This window comes from Propithecus coquereli, unplaced genomic scaffold (genome assembly GCF_000956105.1).
Source record: "Propithecus coquereli isolate 6110/MARCELLA unplaced genomic scaffold, Pcoq_1.0 Scaffold347, whole genome shotgun sequence".
Taxonomy (NCBI): domain Eukaryota; kingdom Metazoa; phylum Chordata; class Mammalia; order Primates; family Indriidae; genus Propithecus; species Propithecus coquereli.
In genome coordinates, this window is record NW_012149141.1 from 1,746,670 (window position 1) to 1,753,990 (window position 7,321).

General features: G+C 38.8%; 1 protein-coding gene across 2 annotated transcripts in view; it reads left to right on the plus strand.

Moving 5' to 3' along the window:
• FAM19A1 (family with sequence similarity 19 (chemokine (C-C motif)-like), member A1) overlaps positions 1-7,321 on the plus strand; it is a 535,315-nt gene that overhangs the window by 368,003 nt on the left and 159,991 nt on the right. The window lies entirely within an intron of this gene.

The window sequence follows — 7,321 nt, forward strand, 5'->3', positions numbered from 1 at the left end:
GTTACAGAAGCAAATGGCATTAGTTAAAATCAAAGAGAACACATTTTTCTAATCTAAAACAGTTTCTGTTCCACACAAAACAAAGTACATTCTTCTACTATCAATTCCTGCCTTTCAAGACAACACTTCAAAATGACGATTTTTTTTATTTTTCAGTCAGCTCATGAGGCACCCACTTATCGAGCTTTTTCACCTTTCCAAATTGTTTCAAATGCCCAACAACTGTAGAATGGTCGACACTGAATTGTTCAGCAACTTCTCATGTAGTTGTAAGAGAATCAGCTTTGATGATTGCTCTCAATGGGTCATTGTCGTCTTTCGATGGCCGACCATTGTGCTACTCATCTTCAGGGCTCTCATCTCCTTTACAAAACTTCTAGAACCACCACTGCACTGTATATTCATTAGCAGTTCTGGGCCAAATGTGTTGTTGATGTTGCGAGTTGTCTCTGATACTTTATGACCCATTTGGAACTTGAATAAGAAAATAGCTCACATTTGCTTTCTGTCTAACATCATTTCCATAGTCTAAAATAAATACAAAATAAACAGTAAGTAATAAGTCATTAGCAAAAAAATATAAAGTGAGAAATGTTCATTAAAATGATGTATAACATAACCTCATTTATTTAAGAACATATTCCAATATCAAGGGGCAAATTTCAACAATGCTAAAATCGCAATTACTTTTGCACCAACCTAATAGATGCATTATCTACAAATTATTTAATCACTCTAGACCTCAGTGTCATTACCTGAAGGATAGAGTGAGACCATATAAAAATTAAATGAGATAATATATGTTAAGTGCTCATTACAGAGCTTCGTACATAGTAAGTCTACACCAGTATTTTTATTTTTATTCATCATTGTATTTATGATGGTAATGGAATGTTTCATAAATTCCAACCACAGTACACATTTGGACACAAAGTCTAAATCACCTCATTTTTTACCATCAAATACATTTGGCTACTTAAATAACAGAGCTTATTTCATCTTATTCATATGCTTTCTCAAGCTAAAAATTTGGGAACTATAACAGCATTGCAAACTACATGATAACTATTTTCCAAATTTTATTCCTGTGGGTATATTTGAAAGGTTAGAAGAAGGGGCATTTAGACTGTAAGGCCCAACTCAGACCTTTTTTTTCTTTGAACTATTAGTTAAATTTAAGTTTGACTCCTGAATACTAATGAATTATAAAGGGTTTCCATCTTGCTGTAGTTCTGGAATATTTCAACCCAAGCTTCTTTATAATCCTCATTTTCTTCCTTCTCTCCTCCACCCCAAAACCCTCAGAGAGCAATTTTTAAAACTCAACATTCAATGTAAAAATGAATTACTGTAATCTCCCAACAGCCACAGGGATCACGTTCCTTCATGAAAAGTAGCATGATTGGAAAACTGCAGTAGAAAGATCCAAGACTCACATAAAATAGAGGGTTGGGCACAAGTAAAAGAAATGGCCTTTTAATAAATTTAAAACATAGTTGATAAAAGTTTTAGAAGATTTTGCTTCTAAAGCAAACTGGATTTCTTATGCTCAAACCTTATTAGAAGGCTCATCACAATTTGCTTCTTGTTTTTTTGTAGGGAACTAACATTTTTTTTCTTTCTGGAAACTTCTGAATCATTCACTATGCATTTGGGAAATTTTGCTAATTTTCCAAGGGCATCACAAAATTTGAGGTAAAATCTCCTATTGGCTCTGTTATCTAGACTATACCTCTTCTTCCAAGGTTTTGGGTTTTGGGGGTTTTTTTGGAGTTTTTAAATCAGCATTTACTGTCTTCTAATTCAAAGTCATTTGTGCCTGCTTTTTTTGTTTGTTTTTGCAAGCAAAGTGCTTTCTATTGCTAAAAATTTTATGAAATATAAAGTGCCCATAAGTGCCCATTTTTCTGGACATGACATTCTCATATGAAAAGGTATTAGGAAAATAAATATACCGTCTCTGCTAACCCCTGTAAAGTTCTACCCCATTCATATACACAAGAGGAAGAGTTAACAGTAACAATTATTTAGTTCTTCAGTATATGTGTTTTCTTTGGACATGCAGTGTTTTTAAATTTTGTGCTGGCACTTTAAAATTTCACAGGAAGAAAAATCTAGATTAGGGGGCAGCAAATTGTATCCATAAAGGACCAGATAGTAAATATTTCAGTCTTTGAGGGCCGTAGGTCTCTGTCACAAATACTTGACTCTTCTATTGTGGAGAGGAAGGAGCCATAAGCAATATGTAAATAAAGGGGTGTGACCATGTTTCAATAAAACTTTATTTGCATAAGTTGGTGGAGGGTTGGATTTGGCCTTCCCGGTCTTAGATTATACACCCCTGATCTAGGTTGTCATGCTCTCTGGTGGAGGTAGGGGTTTTGAAGGGGAGCTCAGAAGATCAGAAATATTTCTGAGTACATATTCCCCCATTACCCTTATAGCCTTGAGCCAATTAACTGTTCTTTTTAGACAGGCATAGCTATATAGTTTGCCACAATCCTCACTACTCCTTATGAACTCCCAATACAGTCTACTTGATTCATTAGCAATACTTATGTGGCCTCTGGAGGATTTAGACTCTATAACTCTAATATAAAGGATGTAAACTGAACCATTCATATACATAATTATTGTCGTATAAATAGCAAACATTTTCTTAAAACTCTGATGAGCCCAAGTCTGGATGACAAGACTGCAGTTAGAAAGAAATTGATATGTACTTAGTGTTTCAATTGGCTTTGTTTGATGGAGTACTGCTTTAGAAGCTAAGGATATAATCCCTGTTCTAGGAGAGAGCAATGTGTTTAATGTTCTGCACTGATTTGGAAAACCAAAGTGTAGAATATGTATTACATATGATGGGAGCTAGATGCTGTTCTTATTTAATATCTTACACCAGTGTTTGATATCAAATGACAGGGCAGAACTTTTTAAAGTCTGATCCCTAGATGATTTGCATCAGAATTATGAGGGGGCAGGAGAGACACACGTTTATGATTAGATTAAAACTGCAGCTGCCTAGGACCGCTACAGATTCCCTGAATTAGCCTTCTAAGTTCTGCATTTTTAAGAGGTCCCAAGGTATTGTAACATTTGTAAAACTGTTCCTATAAAACAGGCATAGGTGTTATACTTCTGGTTTTTTATTGGGTGTAATTTAAATTCCTTTTTAACAGAAAAGCAGCAGGATACATCTTCGATTACATGTGAGAACATTTATTTCAGACACAATTAAGCATTGGTGAAGAGGTTGTTTGTGGCAGAAAGAGCTCAGTGCTGAGTCTTCTAATAAAGTAGCTGTGTGGCTTTGGGCTAAACATCTAACCTCTCTGGTTTTAGTATTCTAATCTAAGGGAAGAAATGAGGGCATTGGTAAAAGAATACCAAGATATCTTGTAGCTGGAACATTGACTTTGAAATTCTATGAAAGAATTCCTATGCTGGAGTATATGATGCTGTTGTATTTATTTTGTTAGTGAGGTGGAAGGAAATTATTCCCGCTTAACATGTAGCTCACCTGTATTCCAGTAGAGCAGGGCTTCCTGCACATTGATATCATACAGAGAGCTTTTCAATTCCTGATGTCCAGATCAGTTAAATCCAAATCTCTGGAGGTGGAACCCAGACATCAGTGTTGTTAAAGACCCCCAGTGTTTCTAACGTGCCACTAAGGTAAGAACAGCTACACTAGAGCAATGGTAGCAACAGTTACTTACAAGAGTCACCTGGGTTACTTGTTAAAAGAGCAGCATCTCAGTCCCTATCCTAAACATTCTAATTCATTGAGCCTAGGATGGGTCCTGGGAATCTGTGTTTTTAATATTGTGATCAGATAAATTTGGGAAAACACCACACCAGAGAATTGCTTAGTGTATCAAGCAGATTGAATCTGGTATAGGGGTTTCTCTTCAACCTTCATAGGTTTGTAGTTGGAACAGACCCCTGTCACAAAAGACACATTAACAAGAGAAAAACAAAAGTTTATTAACAAGTCTGTTTCATATATACATGGGAGACACCCAGAGAATGAGTGGTTCTCTAAGAGTCACTTTGAGTTCCAGCTTACACAACATTTTTCAACAAAGAAGAGCACATTTTAGAGAAGTGACAAGACAAAGGAAAAGGACTTTGAGTCTATGTGGGCAGCAACTTGGGGGGAAAGACAAAAAAACAAGGCAGAAAAGCTTGTTAATGTGGATTCCTCTGGTATCTCTAGGCTAGGGTCTAAAGGTGTTTTCAGTGGTTGACCTTTGTTCTCCCTAACAGGGAAGCAGGACGGCTTTTGTCTTTGTAAATCCATGTCCGCTTTTAGGCAACTAGAGGGAGGGCAGAGTGTTCTTCAGCAGCTGATGTTTCTTACTGGTCTTCAGCTCAACAGTCCTTCACAGAATCCTTCTGCTGTTCCACATTGGGAAGCAGGACTAGTAAGAGCATTAAGGAATAAGGGATGTGTAACAGGAATAAGAATTGTGGGAGAAACTGGGGAAGTGAGAGTTTAAAAGTCACTAACCATCTCCTGAGCTCCTGTAGGCAGACAAGTAGGAGCTCACATAGAAATATGGTGACATGGAAGAAATATAATTTCTCCTCAACTCTCATAAACTTGTATTATAGTTGGGACAGATCCCTGTAACAAAAGACAGATTATCTTTATTTTGAGTCAGTCTCACTCTGTTGCCCAGGCTAGAGTGCAGTGGTGTCATAGCTCACTGCAACCTCAAACTCCTGGGCTCAAGCGATCCTCCTGTCTCAGCCTCCCAAGTAGCTGGGACTACTGGTGCAAGCCAAGACACCCAGCTAATTTTTCTATGTTTTGTAGAGATGGGGGCCTTGCTCTTGCTCAGGCTGGTCTCGAACTCTTGAGCTCAAGCAATCCTCCTGCCTCGGCTTCCCAGAATGCTAGGATTACAGGTGTGAGCCATTGCACCCGCTGAAACAGATTGACCAGAGAAAAAGCAGCAAGCTTATTAACACACACAGGTGCACATCACACAGGTGAAACTTCAGTGAAAGGTAACTCAAGGCAGTGGCTCAGAACTCTGCCTTATATGGGATCTTCAACAAAGAAAAACAAATTGTAGAGAAATACAAAACAAAGGAAAGCAGTTTTTGACTTCTAGAGGTGGGAAACTGTGGGAAGGTAAATACATGGAAGTAAACTAATGGAATAAGATTTCTCTGTAGATTCTTCTGGATCCATAACTGAGCTGATAAGAGTTGTCTCCAATAATGGAGAGTTTAAATTCCATCTTTAGGCAGAAAAGGGAGAGGACAGAAAGAGCTCTTCCTCTAATTGCTGCTTCTCAATAGCCTTTAGCTCAACATATTTATGTCAAAGAGGCATATTTTGGTGTGACATGCCTGGTTTCCTTCAAAGGGAAGGCAGGTGCCACTGCCACAGTGCGATGCTAAAGGAAAATTGGCACAGAAGTCCAGGAAAGGCTGTTGTCCCAGAGTCGGTAGCAGGGCTGGGGTCATTGGTCAGCAGCAGGGCTGGCAGTTGGACAGAAAAGCTGGAAGCAAGCAGGGGAGAGCGCGATGACCTTGGGCCCATGTCCGTCTTTTACCACCTCTAACAATGATGACCTTCAGAGGGTACACGGCTGCCTTCAGAACCTCACTCAAACTTCTGTTTTCACCAAATCGAACTCAGAATCAAAAAGCAGAGGAGCCAAATGGGCCCAGGAGCAAACCACCGCACTTGGAAAATGTGATTTTTGTTCCCTTAAAATTGTGCCCTTTAACAAATGAGATTACACCCTTATCTGTCCTTGAGTCGTGCCCAGTGGAGGGAAAAAAGCACACGTCCCGGATTTGTTGCTCTCCTCTGCTGACATTAAGTCGTTTTATCCCCTGCTCTGATTTTTCACTCAATTGTCTCCCATCTGTTTCATGCAACTCATCCAAACATTAGTAGTCTTTGGCCCATCTTTGGACACAGGAGAAGTCTGCAGCTCTTCTTTCTTTGGTCTTCTCTGTTCCTAGGAGTCACATTGTGAAGATGGATTTGTCTCTTTGTTTCTTAAGACTGATGTATTCTGTTAGTCACTTACTAACCTTATCACCTTATGGTTTTATGCTCGGTAGCACAAAGCACATCATGTGACTATTGTGGCGTGAGCACTCTAGTAATAATTTTTATTTGGTGGCTTGAAAAGTTTTTGACGCTTTAATGGACCAGGTGTTTCTGAACTACGTTTATGGATAAGTACATTGTTTTGTATTCATAGCCACTCTTTGCTGCATAATCTGGCTTTTCATGCAGCAAAGGCCACAGGGAAGTGGGGAACAACAGAAGGAAAACTAAGTATTCAGAAAAGGTAGTAAAGAGAAAAACTGAGCCTGAGGCAGAAAGCAGAGGAGGAAGGCCAGTGGGGAAGGAAGAGAAAGCATCTTCCTCAATACCAAGGTCACGCAACATGTCATTCTCCTAATGCCTGTGATGAACTTCATGAGTGAAATCCATAAGGTTTGCTGTATTTTTAGTGTGGACTAAAAAAGAGAATGTTCTATTACAATTCTAGAATTAATCAGCTCTGGCCTGAGCAGCACAAAATGGAGTCTTTAGGCAAAACGCTGTAACTAATTCATAAGACTTTGAGCAAAGTGTTTTTGATCTCTAGGCCTCTGCTTTCTCATCATTTAATGTGATACTTGGGATCAGAGATTACATATTAGCAGCCTGTGGGCTACATATGTACTAACTGACCCTCACATTTTTGGCCACAGGGCCTTTTTGTTTGTTTGTTTTAACTTTTAAAGCAACCCTGAACTCCACACTTAATTTGAATTTCATGTATTTTGCTCATGCTTTTTCTACTTGAAGATCCAATCTAGGATTCCATAATGGTTTTAGTACAGGGTGATTTTTGAAATTGAATTCTCAATATTTAAAAAGTGAAATATTTCACATGAAATATGTAGATTTTACACCTCCCTTAAAAGTTCAGGTGATCTGGTGGCAAGAGCCCTGTGTTCCCACATGGCAATGATAAGTTGGAGCTGAGTTTCTACTGCCCTTTTCGATGAGGCATGTGCCTCCATTGTCTCCCAGTCTCCACTACTCTCTGTTGCCTCCCAGACAGTGAGGCCAGGTGACGGTAGCCATTACCATCCATCACTTGCCGCCACCTCTTGTAATATAGTCTAGACACTATAGAACACTAACTGTACTTATACCCCTGTGAAATGTGAGAAGTCAAAAGGCAGCCTGAAAAGGCATCATGTTGCTAGAAAAATGGGAAAGAGCAAATTTAAAGAAATAAAAATACATTTAAATGACTGTCTTTGTCCATTTGTGCTGCTGTAAAAATACCTT